Here is a 9,853-nt window from a genome sequence, read left to right on the forward strand (position 1 = left end):
AAGCTTACCCACAGGCTTCCCTCCATAGCTGTGAGCCAAACAGCCATACCACTGCCAACCCCAAGGGGCTCTCGTGGGAGAAACACCCTGAGCAAAGTCCAGTGAATTGCACACCACCAGCAGGAAGTCTTCCCAGCTTGCTTCAACACCATGGGAACGTTTCATTATGACAACTACCTAAAATATCACCTCTTCCCTGTCTCATGCACAGTCACAGCAGGGAGCTGCATTTCATAAAAGTCTGGCAGAAATTATGTAGGTATCTAGTTCAGCTAACAACTCACTGTGGGCCAATTACAATTATTCTAATGGTCCATCATCTTAGAGTTAACACTTTTGACCCAAGAAGTCAAATCTGTAGGAACACTCATGTCTCAGATTTTCATTTATAGTTTTTTATTTATGTAGCTGCTGTTAAGTAGACTTTCATCTTCACAGTTCTCAGAAAATGGTCTAACCACAACTCCCTCTAGTTCCATTGCCCACTAAAACTACCTCTTTTTTTCTCTAATGCCATCTCCCACCCATACCTGACAGAAAGTTCCCCAGATGGGTCAGGTCAAGCAGATTTAGGGCAGAGCTCGAGCATGTCAACTCGTCGCCTCTGTGGCCCTGCAGCCCTTCAAGAATGGCCATCATATTTGGTTGTCTTGATTCCTCAGTGCCAACTGGGGTTCTTGGCTTAGAACACTTACTGAATTAAATCAAATTGCTCCTAAAATGAAAGTCTCATTTTCCTTCCTCCACCCTCACCCTCAATTGCAGAACACATAAAAACAATGGATAGCACGTCTTCCGTACATTCTCCTTAAACCTCCTGTGCTCATTTCACTGAGCTCACTCAGAGATGGCATATGGGATGACAACAGAGTAGATGAAAATGAATGAGAAAACTTGGGAAAAACCAACTGGGCTTAATTTGACCGCTTCTTTTATAATTCATTATGCTTCATAGCCTGCAAATTTAACTATATTTAAGCTTCTCCAGCAACGTAAAATAACTGCCCTATTTCTGAAATATTTCATATTTCTGCCAGTAATATCATTCCTGTTCCAGATGTCCTTTCTTCTTGATCTTCTGGAAAAAACCTGAGACCTCCAACAAGTTTAAGATGCTCTGCTTCCAAAGCTTTTGCCACTCCAGTCTCTAATTTTCTCCACAGACAAACCCACACAGAACCCAGATGACTGAAAATTGCCTGTAAAATGTTTTTGTGTGGATACCTGCATTGAGAAACATGACTAGCTTCCCTGGCACAATTTTGAATGACATTTGGAGGTGTTGGAAAGTTTGCAAGCCCTGGAGATACAGCTTCCCCTTCTTAGTGCCTATGGAATTTTGAGCAGGTCAAGGCATAAAATGTCCAGCTCCATGAAATGGGTGGTTACTCCAAGAAATATTTAAGTTTCTCTCCAGCAGCCTAGGATTCATAGTAACTCTGCAGTCAACACACGTACTTGTGTTCAACAAGGCTTATGGTGTTTATAAATTCCAGGCCCAAACTCAGATGTGCCAGATATGAAGCTCTTCTGTTGGACCCATAACTAGGATTAATGTCTATCTCTGATCTGTAGACCATCCTGGGTTATCACAGCTGATTCCAGGTCATCTCAGTCAATTTAGGATCCCTTTAGTAAGTCAGTGTCTCCCCCTCTCTCTTACACCCATCCTGTGCCTAAGTTCTAGGAGGCTTATGTATGACCAGGGCATTGTGGGGGAGTGGATCATCTCTTCCTTGGTTGTCTTCTCCCCAAGCTGGAGTTCTCTGAGTGTCTATCACTCCACACTACTCTTGGTGTCAGTGGCATCATCGATCACTTGTGACTCCTCACCTTCTCCAGGTCCCACTCCATTAGCTCTTCTTGTGCCCCTCTCATGGGAATGGAAAACTGTCTGATCCCAGAAGATGCCGGGTGCTTGTCCCAGCCTTCTTTGTCCAGATCTGACATGTAGCCATTTCTATTGAGGGTACAACTATACACACACGAACCACCTCCCTGGGCCCCATCTGGAAAGCTCTTCACTCTGAGATAACACTGAAATTCCCCTGTAGTCTGTACCCTCCCCCAGGGGCTGAGCTTTGGGGGATGGGCAGGCACAGTTGCTTGTCTCAATGACCACCCACCCATCTTGTGACTTCCTAATTCCTCATTTCACATATTTATCTAGGACTCCCATTTCAGGGATAAAAAGACAAGAAATGCTGGTTTGGCCTGATGACATATTATTCTAGATCTTTTTTCTCTGTCATCAAGACTTCGGGTTTTTAAAAAATCTAAGGAATTGCCCGTTTTGTCCCACAGTTTCCTTATGTCAGTCTTCTCTTGAGATGTTTATTATGGTCTGCCACCTGAATGGAAGATGCTCTAGAAAACAACTATCAGTAACAAATCGAAATGTTATCCCAATATAATTTTATTTGGGGGGCAGAACCAGTATCTGACTTTTCCCATTGTCTCCCTCACATTTCCTAATTCCTGTGAAATTGGTAGAATTTGCCCCGTTTGCCAGAGGGCGATGTGCCATTCAAACCTGGCACAGTAGAGCTGGAACTGAAACCGTGGTAGGGGGATGGGAGAGAGAAAGAGTTTTCTCCCTTCCACACCCGAGGCTGTATTACCACACCATCTGGAGCTAGAAGGGGAGAATGGAGCTGAATAAATATAAGGTGTAAATGCACAGAGTGTAAACGCATGAAATTGGCAATGACTAATTCATCATCTCACAAATCTGTCTTTACAAGGCAAAATAAAAATAAAGTCCGTTTGAGCAATATGGAATGAGTGCAGCTCTTCCAAGAATTGCTAATGAAAGGGGGAGGGGAGTGAGAAACCTTTCGCAAAATATGCAAATTTACGAAATTGTCATATTCACATGACACTTCGGGGTGATTAGTATGCTGATTGGTGTGCTTTGGGGAGCACTAAGGAAGCATCTTATTGTTTTCTTCAAAAAAAAAAGCAAAATAAAAGAGCCCAATACTTCCTAACTGGAGGCCAGGGTCTGCAATGTTAGCTCTTCCTTTATGAATGGGGTAAAGTGTTTTGCATGAATGCTTTCTACACCACGGTGCCATCTTAGTGCAAGCTCGTATTTTGTTTACTTAGTCATTCATGAGAAGTTTGACAGCACCGACTATGCTAGGTGCTTAGGGCACAAAGATGAGTAGGTACATTCTCCGACCCTGAAGCACACAGGATCTAGTAAGGAAGAGAATGTATGTTGCATCCAATGGAATAGGCACTGCAATAGAAGGATTTCAGCCAAGGGTTATTGTAGCTCAGCAGAAGGAGTGATGCATTAAGACAGCAGAATACACTGTGGTGATAGGGGTAGAGGATTTGGAGAAGCTTCATAAAGAAGGATGACATTCGAGCTGAATTTGAAGGATGCATAGAATTTTTCCAGATGGAGAATTAGAGAAAGGGGATTTCAGGTAGAAGTAGCATAAGCAAAGGTGTGGAGTATGAAAGATCTGGGAATGATGAGATGCCTGATAAATAGCTCCTTCTGAGCCCGTTCACCTAGTGGTATCACTGGTTCAACTGGCTGGGCAGGACAGCTTGAGCTCCTCCAAAACACAATACTTGTATTTTGGCAGAAATGTCCATGAAGGCAGCAGACTGTGAGATCCATCAGTAGACATAAAATTTTTCCACTGTATGGACATCTGCTTTCCTGGGAGACAATGGGGGACATCCTAGGTTTTAATCTTCCTGCATCTCTTCCTTAAAACCCCAAAGACCAACCAGGAGAGAAAAATAAATCACCCCTAGTGTACAGCTACTACTGCATCTCAACTACAAGGAAGAGAAGACTGCAAACTCCAATTGGCATGTGAGTCGAGAAGCATAATACCTGAGTTGAACAAAGCTAAAGCCCAAACCTGTGCAGGAGGCGCCATGAGGGCTGAATGGAAGAGAAGAGCATGCAGAGAGGGCCTTGCAGAGACAGAATCCAGAACACATCAATAAGACTCACCTACAAGTCTTAAGACACACCCTCCCTCGGTGGGGAATCACTGAGAGCAAGTTTGAGATGTGGTGGGTCAGCAAAAGGAAAGCATTGGAAAGTATCCAGGATCAAAGAGACTTTCTTGGCAAGGTACTGCTTTGGGGGAAGAGAAAGGAAAGCACAATGGAAGATGGCAGAATCCCTTGGATCCAAAGCCAATAGGGAAAGGAAAGAAGCAGCTGATAAGAAGGGCCATTCTGAATCTCAGGTGACCAGTCATCCCAATTTTCCCAGGACTTCCTGTTTTTGCACTGGAAGTCCCTCGTCCAGAGAAACTGCTCAGCAAAACTTGTCCCAGCAAACCAGGCCGGTTGGTCACCTTGCTACTGTTTAAAAGAGAATAGAAGGTCCAGAAGAAAGTGGATCTCAGCATCGAGGTGCCGTTTAATCAAAGAAACTGCCACTCATTGCAGGAAAAGAGGAGGGAATCTTTGAATTGAGAAACTGGGAAAGCCACCTAAACACCTCTTCCTTCCACCTGCCCCCACCGTAGGAGCCGCTGCCATTAACTAGCCCATATGCAAATATGAGAAAAGGAAATAAAGCTTCAAAGGTTTTATAATAAAAATGACGTTAAATGACAGTATAAACTTTTCCACGCGAAAACAGAATACCAGAATAATCTCACCAAGAAGGAGAGGAAAACTGAAGCATAATATTCAAATAAATTAAAAATAATTACTTCAGTGATTACAGATATAAACTGATACCACAATACAGAAACACAAAATTCTATGGGAAGGCATGAAATGGAAACTGACAAATTTCAAAACAAATGAAAAAAAAAGACAAAATAATTTCAGAAATAAAGAGTAAATTATGAGGTAAAGTGAAAAGAATAAATATAACTGGAAGTTAAGAAAGCTTCTAGAGTACGTATGAGAAAAGCTAAAAAATTAAAACAGAATTAGAGATAGAAAGATCAGAGAGAAAGTTACAGATATAGATAGAAGCCTTGCAAGGAAGACTCAACATACACATAATTAGAATTCCATAAGAAGAAAAAAAAGAATACTGGAACTGAACTCAAATTTAAAATTTTAATTCAAGGAAACTGTACTGAAATAAAAGGCCTACATTTCCATGTTACAAAGGTACACTGAGAACTCAGGGAAAACTGACCCAGAAAGGCTAACCCAAACATAACCTGACAAAATTATTAAACTTCTAATATAAAGAAAAAGATATCTTCTGGGCCTGTAGGAGAAAAAAAAAAGAAGTTTCTTACAAAAGTAAGAAAATCAGGTTGACATCAGCTTTCACAAAAGCAGCTTTTTGAAAATACACTTTTTCTGTGACATATTCACATATAATATAATCCATCAAAAGTGTACAATGGATTACAGTATTATCAGATAGTTGCACATTCATCACAACAATCAATTTTAGAACATTTCCATTACTCTAAAAAAAAGAAATAAAAATAAAAATGAACAGCCTAAACATCCCATACCTTTTATCATCCCCTATTTTTTTTCTTTATTTGATTACTCATCTACCTACCCACCGGATGAAGGGAGTATCAGTCACAAGATTTTTACAATCACACAGACACATGATAAAAGCTGCATAGTTATACAATCATTAGCAAAGATCAGGGCTACTGGATTACAGTTCAACAATTTCAGGTATTTCCCTCTAGTTATTTCAATACACCAGAAACTAAAAAGAAATGTCTGTATAATGAGTAAGTCATCACAATCATTTGTTAGAAACTACTGTCTCTGTTGTACCTCTTTCCTCTCAATCAATCATTCTCTCAATCTTAAGGGATATCTGGGCAATGACCCCCTTCCTCCTTCTTTTCACATTTTATTTATTTATTTATTTATTTATTTATTTATTTGGGGCCTTTTCTTTTTACAAGTATTTTTTATTGTGAAATATAACATCTATACAAAGAAAAGAAGGAAAAAGCAATAATTATCAAAGTATACTTCAACAAGCAGTTACTGAACAGATTTAAGTGTTTGTTATGGGTTACCGTTCCACTGTTTCCAATTTTTCCTTCTAGCTGCTCCAAAACACCAGAAGCTAAAAGAAATATCAGTACAGTGATGCAGCAGTCACATTCATTTGTTAAATCCTCTTTTCTCTCTGTTACTCTTCCTTCTCCTTTGATCCTTCTCCCAATCTATAGGGAACTTCAGACAATGTTGGTTCTGACTTTTTCATGTTGAGAAGGGATGTCAACACTAAAGGATAGGGGAATAAATAGTTGATAATCTTGGAAAGCCTGGTACTTCTGGGTTTCAGGATTTACCTGGCCTAGGAACCCTCTGGAAATTATAGGTTCCAGGAAAGAAAAGTTAATGCAGGAATATTTTAGAGAGCCTCAGTCGAGCCCTGGGTGTTCTTAAGAGTTAACAGGAATGATATTGGTTGGGGGTTAGCAAGCCATGGCAATTAGCACTCTCTACCTGAAGCTTGCACAAGAGATGCTCCCAGAATAGCTTCTTGACTCTGTGTGATCTGTCTTAGCCACTGATCCCTTATTTTATTTCACTTTTTTTCCCCTAGTTGTTCAGGAAGGCATTGTCGATCCCATGGTACTAGGGCCAGACTCATCCCTGGGAGTCTTGTCCCATGTTGTCAGAGGGAATTTTATCCCTGAATGTCATGTCCCACATCGGCAAAGGGTAATGATTTTCCTCAGAATTGGGCTTAGCAAGAGAGAGAGAGAGACCACAACTGAGCAACGAAAGAAGTTCTCTGGAAGCAACTTTTAGGCTTCATTATAGGTAGTGAATTTTCTGCACTACAGAAATAAGCTTCATAAGGGCAAGCATCAAAATCAAGGGCTTGGGGGTGGGCCACAGTGGCTCAGAAGGTAGAGTTCTTGCCTGCCATGCTGGTGACCCAGGTTCAATTTCCAGTGCCTGCCCATGCAAAACAAAAACAAAAAAAATCAAGGCTTGGGCCTATTTTGGGGGGAGTCCCCAGTGGTTGAAAGGATGCACAGGGTTTCCAAGATGGGAAAGATTAATAGTTCTGTTTTTTTTTCCTTTGGACCTTTAAGGTTCTCTACCAATGCTTTTAAATTAAAAGCCCACTATGAGATGTTTCCAGGTATTACATTAAGCTGTACAGAATTACAAAGCGGCATTCTCATTTTGTACTCCAAGAGTTTGGGCAATTTAAATGAACTATCCAGACAGGTTGATTTAGATTGTATGCTACAGGAAATTCAGGTTCTAGACATAATAAACTTCTCTGCCTTTGGTCTCATACAGTAGGTGAAGTTCTAGAGTATTTACACTATCATCTTTTATCCTGAGTTCTGATTTACCTTAGTCCCAGTCAAATTGGCCTCATTTCTTTTAATTTTATCAAATGCCCTTTTATTTATAGAAGACAATATGATGCATATTGCACAAGGAGTGCACAACTGTTTTGCAGTACAATTTTAAAATATATACAAATTGGAATTCAGAAGTTAAGCACTGGTGTTGAGCTTCAAACTGAATATAAAACTCACAATTCAAATATTCACCAATCTGCAAACTTTACTTCCCATAATATAAAAATGATATACTGACATGCAAAATATTTATTCTTTTTTACTAAACAAACTATGTAGACATTTAAAATAATCATTAAAAATTCAACATTCATTACATCACAAAATAGTCTCTAACATAAAGTTGCCCTAATAACTACACTATTTTAGAAATGATAAACCCTACATTAAACTGATTATAAAATCCTCTTGGAAAAACTTTGGTAAGCATCTGCAGAGGGTTTTAAAAAATCCTCTAATATCATTATCATTCTGTTTTGAAGCAAAACAGAATAATAATGTCATTCAATTGCTTATACAACATATGATCAAAACATAATCTACATGTTTGTAGAAAATCACCACTCCCAGAGTAACCAAAAGCAAGTGATTTAAAAGTATCAAATTTTAAAATAGTTAAAAGTGCCAAACTTTTGAATAGTTCTCTTCCATTCTAATAAAAATGCTAGTTACAAAGTCACCACAACTGCTTTTATGTACCTTAGATGTCTTTTAGGACAAGGCTTAAAAAAATAATTAATTCAGTCCTCAAAAACCCTTTTAAATCCAATAAACAAACTTTTAAAGTCCATTTAAAAGACATATCACTAGAATAAGTCTATATAATCAAGGCACATAATCTATATTTAGTTATGTATTAGTTTTTCTTTTACATTTGTAATTTAGAATCTATTGGCAGATATAAGAATACATACACACGCGCATACACATAATTGAAAAAGATAAATCTCAGGAAACAGTAAGAAATGAAACCTGTTGGGTAAATTGATGTATTAAAAAAAACATTTTACCATATTTTCATTTTATTTGCCATTTTTGGATTATCCACAACTACTGTCATTTAGAAAATTCAGAGTGTTGAAATCTCACTTCCTTTTTCTCGAATTTAATTTTTAAAGCTTACAGCTATACCAGTAGCTTCCTCAAAGACATTTCCTGCTTCATCCTCTGTCACCAGATCTCTTGCATGAGGTATTTATCTCTGAGTTGCAAAAGCCTAAATGAAAACTTCATTTTTAACCTTTTATTTTATAAATCTCCATCAAAAAAAAAAAACAGAATTCATCTAACTTTTAGGCAAGTCCACAAAAATATTTCTTTCCTAAGAATCAAACATTTTTATGGAAATAAAGGTCCTTCAAAGTTTTCAATTCTTCTAGTAAAGATTAATTTTGATTTTCCAGGACTACAACTCAATTTTCCAGGCATTTCACACATTCTTCCTCCTTTCTGAGGCATTCTTGAGCAGCCTTTCTGCTTTTCCTTAACCTTATTTCTCTTTTCAGCTGGGGGTCATCTGTCTTAGTTGTCTGAGATGCAGGATTCACAGGTGACGTCATTGCCACAGTTTGCAGCAGTGAAGTAGAGGTAGGTGTGATATGGATCTGCTATGTCTGCACATCTCCTGATGCAGCCTGGACAGCCACCTGGTTGCTGGGCACAAGTATTTGCTGTCCATCAGAGGACTGTGCATACTGGAGAATTGTTGTACCTTGCTGAATACTGCCTGAACTTGTCATGGTTAATATCTGAAGTTCCTGTACTCCATCTGTGCCTGGACTGGCCAGCAGTAAGTCTCCATTTGGGGCAGTGGCAATGTACTGTTGGTGCTAGCCTGATAGATGGAAGTTGGAACAGACATAGAAGTGGCAGTAGAGACTCCGGGATTTTCTCCATCTCCTTTTCTGCCTTGTGTATCTTCAGAAGATAGGTTTTTGAAAATTCTTCTGTAAGATGGGCACCGTGCTAGAATCCTATGGAGTCTCTGTGAGGAGCCTATGCCATCAGAGGAGTCCTGAGACTCCTCACCTTCTTATAAAGATGATGCCTTTTGGGCAATATGAGAGATATGAGCTCCCTGAACTGCTGAAGTTGGTTGAGGTGCTGTCTCTGAAGATTTACTCTTGTGAGAAGTTTCCATAATCAATTGTGGCTGTGGCCTCTCTGCTGTCTGGGGCAGGAACTTCCACTCCCCTCCTCCCAGGTGGATACGAGTTCCTAGCCCTTTCCCCAATCCCTCATGCTGCAGGGAATGTGTCTCTTTCTCAGGGGTCAGATGGATAGGGGAGGATCAGTGTCACTTAATGGCCAACAGTCCTAGGCTACCATTTCCTCGGCAGTAAGGGCTGCCCCTAGCAGCATGATGTACACCAGGCTCAATTGGCTTCATTTTTATCTTTAATTGAAGCCTGGCCTCTTTTTTGATTACTTTGACTCTTATTGTATATGGCTATGCTAATTTTCAGGGCTGCAGCACTCCGTTTCTGGGTCTCAGATGTCACAGAGTTACTCAGAGTTCCAGCTCAGTGTCTCAGTAT

At 39.7% G+C, this 9,853-nt stretch overlaps 1 pseudogene; it reads right to left on the reverse strand.

Moving 5' to 3' along the window:
- Positions 1 to 8,745: 8,745 nt before the first annotated feature.
- On the reverse strand, positions 8,746 to 9,456 carry LOC143664612 (cyclic AMP-dependent transcription factor ATF-1-like; annotated as a pseudogene).
- Positions 9,457 to 9,853: the final 397 nt, after the last annotated feature.

The sequence above is a fragment of the Tamandua tetradactyla genome, chromosome 20, assembly GCF_023851605.1.
Source record: "Tamandua tetradactyla isolate mTamTet1 chromosome 20, mTamTet1.pri, whole genome shotgun sequence".
Taxonomy (NCBI): Eukaryota; Metazoa; Chordata; class Mammalia; order Pilosa; family Myrmecophagidae; genus Tamandua; species Tamandua tetradactyla.